The 14,537-nt window shown below is 34.0% G+C and overlaps 1 protein-coding gene across 2 annotated transcripts in view; it reads left to right on the forward strand.

Moving 5' to 3' along the window:
* Nucleotides 1-14,537, forward strand: part of ADK (adenosine kinase) — a 518,992-nt gene that overhangs the window by 202,263 nt on the left and 302,192 nt on the right. The window lies entirely within an intron of this gene.

The raw sequence follows: 14,537 nt of genomic DNA on the forward strand, positions 1-14,537 counted from the left end.
CCCACCCCGCCCCGGGCCAGATGTGTTCTTACATACATCTGCATTCCTAACCCATGCATCTTCATTTGGGAGCCTCTTTATCTGAGCCTTTCAGAGAGGCCTGCCTCAGATGTCTCTGTCAAGAGCTGCTTACTAGGGGAGTGAGGGGGACTTTGAAGACCCGTTTCTCTGCTATAACTTAGTACTCAGGCTTTTCCACTCTTAGTTCTTCCCTCTCTACCTTCCCTGGGACTCAGGGTCATAAAACTGCAAGACCCTTTTATTGGGGTCTCCTAGGACAAACAACCCCCACATCTGTGCTGATACTCCTTGACCAGTATGCTGGTCCTTGAGGGAAAATGGAAGTGGAGAGCTGGCACTACCTCTCCTTTAGCCTCTTAATTGTATCATAGTAAGTGATAAATTTTGTCTTGTCTAAATTGACTACCACAGAATCTGGCAGCTCAGCTCTCTCCAGCTCATTGGAGTTCTTGACACAAAAGAATGGAATCATACAGTGTATAGCTTTTGAATCTGGCTTCCTTCAGTTGGCATAAGTGCATCTGAGATTCATCCATTTGTTGTGTATGAGTAATTTATTTCCTTTACAGCTGACTACTATTCCATTATATAGATGTGCTGCAGCTTCTGTGTTCATCCCTAGTAGAGGAATATTTGGAATGTTTTCATTTTTGGCGATTGTGAATAAAGCTGATACAAACATTTGTGTGTAAGTTTTTGTGTTAACATTGTGCTGTTTATTTTCATTATTACTGAATTTTGAGAGTTCTTTATATATTCTGAATACAAGTCTTTCATCAGATATGTCATTGCAAATGCTTTCTCCCATCTGTTCTTATCTTTTCATTTTCTGATTAGTGTCTTTCAATGAGCAGAAGTTCTTACCAATTTATCAGTTTGGTTTTTATCGGTTACGCTTTTATGTGATAGTTAACTCTTTGCCCAACCCAGGGTCAGAAAGATTTTCTCCTGTATTTTCCAATAAAAATTTTATTATTTTAACTTTTGTATTTATATCTCTGATCCATTTGAGTTAATACTTGTGTGTGTAAGATAAGATATGGAACAAGGTTCCTCTTTTTCTCCCTCTTTGGCATATGGCTATCCAGTTCTAGTCCATACCCTTTCCTGAAGTTTTTAAAAATTGTTTTAATTGCCTTTGTGCATTTCTCGAAAATCAATTGTATGGTTGTATTTCTGTACTCTGTATTCTGTTCCATCGATCTGTATATTTATTCTTTCTCCAGTATCATGCTGTACTGAATCCTGCAGCTTCCTAGTAACCCTTGATGTGTTTGGGACTTTTTTGTTTTTTGTCTCTATAATCATGTTAAAAATGAGTCTGGAAGTTGAAATTATTATATTTTACAGGTTGAAAATGTCTTCTATAAATTTTCACTGTTGGATTTTGATAGAATGTACATGTTAGAAAATGTGTTTTCAGATACTGTAGAGGAAAATGCTGTTAACTTAGTTGAAGGGGATTTTGAAATAATAGGACTAATAAGAAAAAGTAAATAGTTAAAGAGAGTTTATACATCTTATTGTCACTACCTTTTTGTTTTAAATATTTATTCTTAAAGGAGACTTATTTTGTTGTGGTGAATGGTTTGATTTTTATAGGTTTTTCCAGCAACATAACCATGGACACAGATTTTAGAACAAATGGTCTATATGAGAGATATAGGTTACACCGGCAGGGGTGACAGGAAGGTGATTCAGGGATGGCAGTGCAACTAATAAAAGGTAATTAAGCCAGATACCATGATAGGTTGCTGGAGCTTTATCCTGTGGGTAAATTTTGAGAAAAATCAATGTCAAAATTGCTTTCAGAATGAACCGACAGGAGGTGTGAGTGTATTTCCTGTTAATGGCTGTGGAGTGCAGTCCAGAGAATTGTTCACCTGTCTGGTGCTCAGGTGATCATAGCAGCTTTCACCAGTTTAGGAGAAAGCCTCTTTGGCATAAACAGGAAGATATCAGCTGTTAGAAGTAACCAGAGCAAGGGTAAATGGTTAGGTCCAAAAGATATTGGAGGGACATTGACAGCATTTGACACATACCTTATGGCTTTTAAGTGCCCTTCCTGGATTATTATAATAAATAACTTTAATCAAATCATCCCTGTAATGATATTTTCTAAATAATTTAGATTAAATTTTCTATACTTATGCTTTTCTCTACTTTTTATTCATACAGCTTCATTAACTTTTTGTACATTTACTCCTGTTGTCATACTATTTAATTACCTAGAAGAGCTTCCTAACTGCACATTTAGAGATATTATAGTGTATTCCCTTTTCAGATCATATATTTTAAAATGTTAAATGATGAGGATATATAAGATGGCAGATAAGCATATAAAATGTTTTCAATATCTTTAGCCATCAGAAAAGTACAAATTAAAACTACACAAAATCCCTGCATATATATTTAAATAGCTAAAAATTAAAAATGCTGACAATAACATGTGCTGGTGAGAATCTAGTATGATTGACTCTCTCATACACTACTGGTGGGAATGTAAAATGACGTAGCCACTCTGAGAAACAGATTGGCATTTCTTATAAAATTAAACATACATTCCATATGACTGAGAATTCTTGAGTATTTATCATAGAGAAATGAAAACTTATTTTCACACAAAAAACTTGATACACAAATATTTATAGCAGCTTTATTTGTAATTGCTCCAAATTAGAAACAATCCAGATAACCTTCAACAGGTAAATGGATAAACAAACTGATCTGTCTATACAATAGAATACTACTCAGCTTTAAAAAGGAATAATGTATTAATACAACAATTTGCATGGATATCAGGGGCATCACACTGAGTTAAAAAAAAATGATCTGAAAGGTTGCATGCTATATGATTTCAAAAATAGAATGTTCTTGAATTTTAAAACATATATATAGTTTTGGAAAACAGAATAGTGGTTGCCAGAGCGTAGGGATGAAGGGGAAAGAAGGAGAGTGTGAATATAAAGTTGTTGCACAAGGGGTCTTCTTGATGGTGATGGAACAGTTCTATATATTGATTGTGGTGGTTGTTTCACAAATCTGTACAGCTGATAAGATTTCATAGACTAAATACACTTACACAAGCAAGAGTGCATATAAAATCTAGTGAAATCTGAATGGATTTAGTAATTTACTACTGTACCAATGACCGGTTCCCGCATTTGAAAATGGACCGTGGTCATGTAATATGTTATCATTAGAGCAGGCTGGCAGAAGGTGACATGGGAGCCCTTTGTACTGTTTTTGCAATTTCTTGTGAATCTAAAATTAGTATGTGGTCATTGAGTAAGTCCCATTTATTCACATAATTTGCATCTTATATCTAAGCTAATTCTCTCTCCATGACAGAATAATTCCATGATGTGTATTTTTTTTTTTTTAAGTACAAAGCAAGGGCTTAAAAGACTTCAGGACTAATTACACGAAAATCAGTTTTGTAACCTATTTCTCCTTTGTCTATTTTTTACCTTCTTCACAAAATTCCAGGGATGCAAATGTAAATAAAGTAGTTTTATTTGCAAAATGATCTACTTTATAGACAAAACTAGAGGGTCCTCATGATTTCTTCTGAATTCTGTGCTATAAAGTGAAACTTCTGGTGGTCACCTATCTCATTGGCATAAACATAAAATCTTCTCTGCCTATAAAATTATTTTCCTTCATTTGACCAATTTGTACCCATTTAATGTGTCTCAAGTTTAAACATCATTTTCTCATGGAGTTCTTACCTTTGATACTCCTCTTCAAACTATGTTTAGTGCCACTCATACGTTCTTATACCAGGCTGCATTCATTTTACAGATGTACAAAATGACCAAATAATAGGCAAGTTAATCACCCAGCTGAAACAGGGGCATTCAGTGTAAAACTTCAGAATACATCCTAAATCTTAAATGTACAAATAAATTATTCAAAACATGAGACCACCCAACCCATTCTAGTGATATTTAACAGAGATATATTTGTAACTGGTGGAAGAAGAATCACTCCCTAGGTACAAGATCAATTGCTGTTCATTTTATTCACCTGAAGATAAATCACTTTCACAGATTTTGCAGACTTCTCCTTTTCCTGAAAAAATGATTTATTAAAGTGGAGGTTTCTTTATTATATCAATGCTGGCTTACTCTTCCCTTTATAATACTTCTATATTTAAGGAAGCCAGAGGCCAATAGTAGTCTTGTCTGTTCTGCTCTTTATTTCATTGTTATTTTAAAACCTGTTGATGAAATTCTTTTCCATTTTGAAGGGCCATTTTTCTCCTACATATGAGAGAATTTTAAGTATTTGAGCTGATATTAATGTATTCTATTACTATAAATAGTCTTTAGCTTGATTTTAAAAATACCTACTGATTTATATTCGTTTAGCATAATTTTAAGATTCAACTCTACTGACCAGAAAAATAGTGTTTTGTGGAGAAGTGTGAGGGGAAGGAAAAGTTGTAGAATACTGGCTAAAAATCTAAGGAAATGTTTTCAGTGTTTCACCATGTATGTACATTTTGCATTGTTTATATTATTATATGAGAAAAACTCACTTGTTTTCCTATATTCCCACATACTATTTGACAGTTTGAATAATGTGACAGTTTTCATTTCTGCACCTAGTGACTTTTCATTCTTAAAATATTTTCTAAACCAGATTTCAGATCATATACTCCGATTTCTAGTTTGGGAACTCTTAATGTTACTATTCAAAACAGTAGGCAGTAGATGTTTTGTGAAAATGAGGGGTAGTACTATTTGCTTTGATGAAGTGAATAGAAGTTTGGACTCTTCTGGAAAATTTAGGATATGTAGTTTTAATGTATATATATCATCTGGGTATATAGATTGACAGATTAGGGGATCAGAACAGAGGGAAGAAATAAACATGAATAGAAATGGAAATTCAGTCAGAATATATAAAAACTGGCAACCAGTGTAGGAGGAATTGGAGGAGGAATTGGTATTTGGGGAGAATTATTTTCCACTCAGTGTGCTTTCTTACTGTTTTAATCATTTTTATAATGTGCCATGTATTATCAATTTAAATAAATACGTAATTTTGAAAAGTTAAAATGGCTGGCATGTTTATACAGTAGCAATTTGTTTAATCAATATTTAATTATTGTCATTTTGCAGAATATAATTGGACTGGTAATAGTACAACATGTAGAACATTAGACAGTGCCTTTCAAATTCTTGTAAAGAAAACACCACAAACTTCTTTTCTAACAGACATTTCTTAGTGATTGTTAAGATTAACTCTTGGTCATTCAGTAAGTCGTATTTGTCACATCCTTTGCATCTAATATCTAATTCAGACATACACCCTTGTCCTTTATGTCAGAAATTTAGAGTGAGACAAATTTTATGCCTGCCCTTCCTTGTGAACATTTGTCCTCATTTTCTTGTGCTATATGTAACCTTGTGACATCAAAAGTTAGTTTCCTACTTACAGTTATGTTTCTTCTCCTTGATAGTATACTACCAAGATGTATTCAGTGATGTCCTGAATTTGTTTCTTTCACATTTAAATTCATTTTTACTTTGATATCACCAAAATTTCTTATATTTGCCATAGTCTACATTCAAATGGATTTTTATAATCATTACCCTTGTTTCTTGCTCTTTCTGTTTCTGTTCGTTTGTTTTCTTTTGCTTTCTACTTATGGCTTCTTCAAAGTTTTTTTATGTTTGGATGTCCTCAATCCAAAATCCACCATGTGTTGGCGCTCATGTAGTTGCTTACATAATACAAATAACTGTTCTTGGAGTTTTGTATATTTATTTGGCTGTCATTGTATTGAAAATTGTTTTGACAGTTGTTCATTTATGAACTTTCTTAGTGCAGAAATATGCATTGCAAGAGCAGCATGCCCAGGCTTGTGCTGTTGTGGATAATTGTTGGCTATATGTATATTTTCAAATGTTTAAAGATTTTAAAAATGTAAAGCATATATTTAGCACAAATGTCACCGTTCCTTGGTACCATCTATAAACTCCCTTTCCCTAAATTAAACTGCTGTTTTGGTTAGCAAAAACAGTTTCTAACGCGGTCTTTCATAAAAGTGAAGTGGTGTAACACAAACTTTACAAAAGTAGGGAATACTCTTTGCTTCTTAGCATTTTGACTTTTTTTTTTTTTTTTAGATTTTATTTATTTATTTGACAGAGAGAGAGAGACAGCCAGTGAAAGAGGGAACACAGGCAGGGGGAGTGGGAGAGGAAGAATCAGGCTCCCAGTGGAGGAGCCTGATGTGGGGCTCAATCCCAGGACTGCAGGATCACACCCTGAGCCGAAGGCAGACGCTTAATGACTGAGCCACCCAGGCGCCCCACCATTTTGGCTTTTGAAAGATTTCATAGGAACACTCCACTTTCAGAAACTTCTGTATATTTTCTGTCCTTTTACTTTCAATCTATTTGTAACTTTTAGCCTAAAGTATGTCTTCTGTAGACGTACATATATGTCTTTATTTATTTTTAAGATTTATTTATTTGAGTGAAAGTGTGTGGGTGCAAGCAGGGGAAGGGCAGTGAGAGAGGGAGAGAGAGAATCTCAAGCGACTCCCCACTGAACATAGAGCCCGACCCAGGGCCCAATCCCACGACCCTGGGGCCCCACCCAAGCAGAAACCAAGAATCAGATGCTCAATCGTCTGAGCCCCCCAGGAACCCCATACATGTCTTTCAGATAGAGTTATCATAACTATTGATATGACAGTGTGAAATTTGCCCCTTTATGTTATTTGCATGGGAGTCAGTTTGCTCTTCCATAAAATGTCTTCTGCTCTGTATATTAAACACAGCTTATTTTTTACTAAGGCCTTTGAGAAAAACATTTGAATAAGCTTAAGTTTCATTGCATTTAAAAATTCCTGTTATCTAATATTCAAAAGTTCATCTTTATTCCCCTTATTTTCATGCCATGGTGCAGATCACAAAAACAAAAAGAGTTACTTGGAGTTTCATGAATACGAGATTTTAATCTTATTAAGTAGTGTTTATATGTTTCATAAGGTTATCTTCTGTCATGGAGATACAAGTATTAAATATAACACTTTAATTAAATTTATGTGTCATAACATTTTTCTCTGATAAATTTTTGTTTTGAAAGTTTATTGCCATTGAGAATTGTATGCCACTAATGATACTGATATTGATTTACAGTTACAATAAAATGTAATTATAATATGGGTGGGCCTCATCTACTATAATTGATTAATTAGCTTATAATTAATGCAAACTAGTCTAAGGTTTTATTGATTTTCAGTTTCTAATCAATCTGACTTGAATCAATATTTTTTATATTTTGTTTTTTTGCCTTAAAAATCTCTTATATGTGGAAAGAAGACACTAAAATTATTCAAATGCAAAGTTAAACGTATTCTATAATGTAAAAAAAGAGCAATCTTGTTTTTGTAATGTTCAGTTTATTTGATTTTGTATATAAAAGTTCCTTAGGGATTAAAAAAAATGCTTTTCTGAATTAAAAAAAGGCATAGAACAGAAATAAAGTTTTAAAAATGTGCTAAATCCTTTTGCATTAAAAAAATAGTTTTCATTTTTTTAAAAAGCATCACTCTAAAACGGTGCTTACAATATGTATTCAACAAATTGGTGTATGGATTATCATACAAGCAACTAAATCTCTGGCTTTACTTAGTCTCTCTACTGATTACTGCTGTTGAGTAAGAAGTTTCATATGGGAATAGGAAAAAGTGAACTCATCATTCCCCTGAGCATCTGGAATAAGTTTCTGCCAGAGGCAAGATAGTAATTTTTATCTTTTTATCAGTATAGCAAACCTTGTGCTGCTCTGAAGTGAATCACATGTACAGACTCATTGACTCTCGCAGAAAGATTCCAGTTTTTGTGTGATTTCTTTTGCTGGAAAAATTGCATGTGTTTGACTCCTACACAATTACTTTATAATCAGTAAAAAATTTCCCCACAACACTGATCCTTCAACCTTAAGATTTTTTTTGATAATTATCCTTGAAGTCCTTGAATATTATTATTATTATTATTATTATTATTATTATTATTATTAAAACATCTGTTGTTTTGAATGAGTATTACCTCTGGATACTGGTGATGTAAAAACATGTCTGCTTCAACTGTTTTGTGGCTCTTCAGAGGAAGACATCTTTTTGTATAGTTTTAAGAAAAACTTTGTAAACCTCTTGGATGATAGAAGCAGTCATGACAAGTGACAGGTTATGGTGGGAGCTCACGAGATAGAAGGTCTTCTCTGTGCTCTGCCATCAGGTAGGTAAGTGATCTTGGGGAAGTGCTTCAGCTTCTTAATCTATTCACTGATTATTTTAGTCTTGATTACTAAGACTCGTTATGGTTCCAAAATTTCACGACATCTCTCCATTTTTAATTATATTGTTTTTTTGGGGGGGGGCACCTGGGTGGCACAGCGGTTAAGCGTCTGCCTTCAGCTCAGGGCGTGATCCCGGCATTATGGGATCGAGCCCCATCAGACTCTTCAGCTATGAGCTTGCTTCTTCCTCTCCCACTCCCCCTGCTTGTGTTCCTCTCTCACTGGCTGTCTCGCTCTGTCAAATAAATAAATAAAATCTTTAAAAAAAATTATATTGTTTTTTTTAATCTAAATAAAAAACCCATATCAGATTCAAAGGGAAAGTTCTATTAGCACTTAAATTTGAGTTGCTAGATATCTTATTGCTTCTCACTTTTCACTCACTGCTTCCACTGTGTGTGATTATGATTATTTAAGCCATATGCACTTAATGCATGAAGTCCAAGCAGAGGACTGTGGTAAATCACCAAAACTTCATTATAAGTATTTATTCCCTTTGTGGATTTGGTTGTACTGTGGTCAAATTTTTTCTAATTTTATATGCATATTTTGAGAGTTTGTTACTTGGCCAAGCTCACGTGGCTAGATGCTGTGATAAGTAAGGCTAAGTGTTCAAGCCCAGCTTTCCTGACTCAATTTATTCCTACAAGTTAAACCACCTAGTTGGTTTTCCATCATTTCACTTTTTATTTTATTTTTTAAAGATTTTATTTATTTATTTGACAGAGAGACAGCCAGCCAGATAGGGAACACAAGCAGGGGGAGTGGCAGAGAAAGAAGCAGGCTTCCAGTGGAGGAGCCTGATGTGGGGCTCGATCCCATAACGCCGGGATCATGCCCTGAGCCGAAGGCAGACGCTTAACGACTGTGCTACCCAGGCATCCCCACCATTTCACTTTTTAGAATTAACAACAAAGTATGTATATGTCAGCTTTTTAAAAACTTCTCTGTCACTTGAAGGAATAATAAAATGACCCAAAAAAAGGAAGAAAAACATCTTAGATAATATGTAAAGTATATACTTAGTCCTATGCAATCAGGAATTAATGATACAATGTTTGTAGACTAGGCTAAATTTTGTTTTATTATAAGTCCCTTTGGGGTAGTGGTTATTTAATGTGGCTTCTATCTTCTTTAATGCTTAGTATATTCCTAGAAATGTAGCGTGTGGGGCCAGATGAGTTGGGGAAGATTTACAGATAGAATTTATGGAAGCTGAACAGAAAAGCATATTGTCCTTAAAAGATTTTTTAATATTATTCAAATTTTTCATTAAGATATTTAGCTCTTCTCACTCAGGACCATCTAATTTTTTTTTTTTCTGTTGCAATTTAGTCAGTTCCTTATATCTTGTCTTCAGTTCGAATTGGACAGTTGGTCCATGCTCTTTATTTTCATTATGTTTAAAACTGAGGTTTCCTCAATTTTATTATCTTAAGCAGTTATTTGTTGGTAAATATTAGGTACTATTTATAAATTCCCAATTCTTGGGAACTGTTTATTTATCATATAACTGAATACATATGTCTGCCAGTCCACACTAAGAAATGCAGTTTACATCACTTCTAAGGGTGCCTGTGTGTATTTATTTAACTGAAATTTTTCTCTAAATAATTTCTACCCTTAGTACCTTGCGCTTTGGTTTTTTATTCTGTTCTATTAGATTAAAAAAATGATGGTTGTGACCCATTATAATTATCATCCTCTGTTAGTGCATCACATACTACTGCTTGAAAATCACCGAAAGATGTTGGTTAGTATAAATAAAAGAATCTTCTCCATCTTGTTCACATAGTAGATATTATTGGGTTATTTTGTAAAATACTCATTTCATAGGATGGTTTGTATCTTGTTATAAATATTAGGGTTTTCCTGTTTTTTAAATTTTGTATCAAGTGAATCAAGAACCCTACTGATCAGTACATCTTTAACAAGCCTATTTCAAGTCTTTCCTTAAAAAAAAAAAAAAAAAGACTTTATTAGTCAGAGAGAGAGAGCACAAGCAGGGGGAGCAGCAGGCAGGGGGAGAAGCAGGCTCCCCACTGAGCAAGGAGCCCGATGCAGGGCTTGATCCCAGGACCCTGGAGTCATGACCTGAGCTGAAGGCAGACACTTAACCAACTGAGCCACCCAGGCATCCCCTATTTCAGGTTTTTCCGTCTCAAATAGTTACTCTATATGCTGGTCACTTCATTAGGCACCTTACATCTAAACCTTATGATACTTCATTGCATGTGTTATTATCCTCATTTAGAGATGGAAAACTGAGTGTTGGGAGATGGTTCATAGATTTTTCACTTGCCTGCATAGTCTCTAAGGAAAGGCATTTGCATTGCCAGTGTTTTGTATGAGGAGAAATTCCTGGATAGTCAAACTAGTAGTAACATGACATCAGAGACATCCCAAAATTAAAATTAAAATAAAAGACCCTCACCTTTCCCTTCCTGTAGGAGATTTGCTTCTTTACTAGAATAATGGGTAATCTTTCTTTCTGGAGCAGAGTAGAAACCTTTAGAAGATCAAAGTTTCTTAGTTTTAGGATTACTCTCCTGTGCTGTTCTCTGCTGCATGTGCCAGTAATATCCAGCTTTCACTGCATTGCCCCGTGAGGATTGGAACTCAGGGAAATAGCACTAAGTTATTGCTCTGGCTGCTGTTTTTGCCATGAGCAATAAATTGTCTTTGTCTCTGATCCAGAGGTCTCATGTCCTTATGTCACTGTGTGTGTGTGTGTGTGTGTGTGTGTGTGTATGTGTGTGTGTAGAGAAAAAAAGAAAAGAAACAGGCAGACACTGGCTAATTTATTAATGTAAGTAGGATTAAATATCAGACCCTTGATGGTTTCTGAATTAATACTTGTTTATAGGAAGTGCAGGGCTGCACAGTTAGTAAGCAGCAGAACTGCAGTTTGGCCTTAAGGCTTACATAGGTGGATAACATAACTAGAAAATACAGCGCTAATGACTAGAATTTGGCATAAGCAGATAACATACATATTTTCTGTCACATATGCATGTTTATGATCTATGATTCTGAATATTTTTCTCTCCACACCTCTATGTTAAACTAAAAAAAGGTGGTAGGCTGAGATTGGGATATCTAGGGTTGAAATTCTATTTATATGGATAAAATTTTGTATAAATATATACGTATATTTCATAGTACATTGAAAAATAAGTTTAATTAAAAGAATCTACTTCATGCCCAGAGAATAAAAATAATTCTAGAATTTTTGAAGTTAACATATTGCTCAGTAGTTAGAATTATAATGCAAACTAAAAAACTGGATTCAATTTCTCATTTATTTATAATAAAAGTTTAAAAACTAAATCTCCTAATTGTGACAGGTACAAAATTAGAGTATATCTATATTACTTGTTATGGGATTGCCTCATATCCATAAATACTGATTTCAAGTGACAGGGTTGATGTAATACTTTGGGTATTATTTATTAATCCTGTGTTTTAAGGAGTAACTCATAATGTAAGTTGAGCTTATGGAACATTTAAGGGAAATTCCTTCATTTAGCATGAATATAGGTTTCTATGTGATGTATTTAACAGTTGATTTAACATTAACATCTGTGTCTAATGTAAACCTATTGTCCATTTTTTTCAAATTTTTCTATATATAAAGAATATAAAATAGTTTATGCAAAAGCATATGGATTAGTTCTTTATTAATATAATTTTATATTAAAAAACCCTTCATATCCACTTAAATGTATATGTAATTTGCATTATATATATTTCACAGTAGGAGGTAAGAAACTGACTAAACCTTTCATTCCCAGAGCTAGGAATTTTTTATCCTGTATTTGCCTACATGAGGAAGATGAAGGTATTCTTGTTTTACATAAGCTATCATCAACAAACACTTATTACAGATACGTCAACAGATACTTACTACATCTCTACATATCCATTCATAAATACAGCCACATTTCCTGAAGTATAGCTAGAACTGTCTGATATGGATAATTACGAAAAAAATTTAGCAACATACATAATTTGTAAATATTGACTAGTTACTTAGGATATTCTGAATCATAGTTATTCCAAATTGCATATCATGCCAGAAGAAATCAAGATGATAACAGAATAAGGGATGGATAGAAACTTGCATAAAATCATGCTGTTTGTACAGAGGCAGGATAACTCAGTTTTTCAGATGAAGTTGGGCCTTCAACCTTTTTTCAATTCTTTTGTTTGCTTTTTAGTCACCTTTCTTTCTTATTTTCTTCAGAATATACTTGAATAATTTATTCCTAGCTTCAGACCCCTGACCGATCTCCTCTCCCTTTATCAGGAGACAACTTCTCAACTTCTGCTAAGCATTCATTTTAGTCATTTAGAAGTGTTCTCAATGTCTGAACCCTCTGTACCTAAAATGCAGTAAATTATTTTTTAGTCTTTGTACTAAATATCCAGTACCTTTTGAAATTTTTAATATAGAACATTCCCACTTAGCCCTTCTTCATACCCTAATATATAATTATGGAAAGGGTGTAATTTTCTTTGTTGATTAACTGTTATTGCTTAATGCTGTAGTAATTGCTGATATTTGTTTGTTGTTTCTTTTAAAAAAAATACCACTTGCCCCTCTGTAAACAGAAGGGGGAATGAACCATGAGAGACTGGACTCTGGGAAACAAACTGAGGGCTTCAGAGGGGATGGGGTGGGAGATTGGGATAGGCTGGTGATGGGTATTAAGGAGGGCACATATTGCATGGAGCACTGTGTGTTATACGCAAATAATGAATCATGGAACACTACATCAAAACTAAGGATGTACTGTATGGTGACTAACATAACAAAATAAAAAATTATTATTAAAAAAATAATAAAAAATAAAGTAAAAAATACCACTTGCTCTTGTTAGTACTTTACGTTTACCAAGTTAATGTGTCAGTTGTAAAACAGATATAAAATTGTTTTTGAAAAAAAAATTTTAAATGAAAGTGTTTTTGGCAGTCAAACTTTTTCTTTGAGAGTGAAGGGATACTGGATTACAATCAACATTTTCAGATATTTCGTATGTAGAGAACCAAATAAAATTATAAAGTTGATATAAATATCAATGTGCTATGAAACTTCACACTTTATATGTTCATGTCCCCAAATTGGAGTGTTTTAAGATGCATGAAGAGCTCTCCAAATTAGTTCATGTGTTGCTTTTCTGCTTAAATTCTATAGATTTTTTAAAATAGTAATTCTGCAAGAAAGGCAAGGAAAATTTCTTTTGGAAAGAGTGAAAACTGCAAATACATTTTATGTTCTATGACACTGTATATTGCATCTAGTTGGTAAACTATAATCATTATTGTACTATGCATTCAGAAAATGTAAGCTGATAGGTATAACGATGGCTATTTTGTAAATATGAAGATTAAAGCATTAGTTGAAATCTAAAATAGTTATCAATGGATGCTTTAAAAATTTGCCTATAACCTTTAAAGCTGTCATTTTTAAACCATGGCTCATGGATTATCAGTTGGAATGGAGGTCTGTCTATGGACGTATAGGAGGTCCGTAAATCCATTAAAATCATAACTTTTAATGTGTGATTTTTTTGGGAGGATACTAAACTTTTATCATATTCTCAAAAAAGAAATCCAAGACTTCAAAAATGGTTAAGAACCACTGATTTAAAACCACTGATAAAGGCCACAGGGGGTCCTATTATATATACAGTTAGTCCTCCTTATTTGTAGATACTATATTTTCAAGTTCACCTGCTCAGTAAAAATTTACTTGCAAATCCAAAATCAGTATTCAGGGTACCTTTGCAGTCATTCACCGATATAAACAGAGGAGCAAAAAAAGAAAAAAGTCAAGTGATATGTACCTTGCCATCTCCGGTAACACTTGGCCTTCTTGTTTCATTACACTCATAAACAAGTATCCTTTGCATGGTGTATTTAGTGCCCTTTTTTTTTTTTTTTTCAGTTTTGTGCTTTTCTTTGGTGATTTTGTTGTTTAAAAAGGCTACCAAGGGGCGCCTGGGTGGCACAGCGGTTAAGCGTCTGCCTTCGGCTCAGGGCGTGGTCCCGGCGTTGTGGGATCGAGCCCCACATCAGGCTCCTCTGCTATGAGCCTGCTTCTTCCTCTCCCACTCCCCCTGCTTGTGTTCCCTCTCTCACTGGCTGTCTCTATCTCTGTCGAATAAATAAATAAAATCTTTAAAAAAAAA

The sequence above is a fragment of the Ailuropoda melanoleuca genome, chromosome 6 (assembly GCF_002007445.2).
Source record: "Ailuropoda melanoleuca isolate Jingjing chromosome 6, ASM200744v2, whole genome shotgun sequence".
Taxonomy (NCBI): Eukaryota; Metazoa; Chordata; class Mammalia; order Carnivora; family Ursidae; genus Ailuropoda; species Ailuropoda melanoleuca.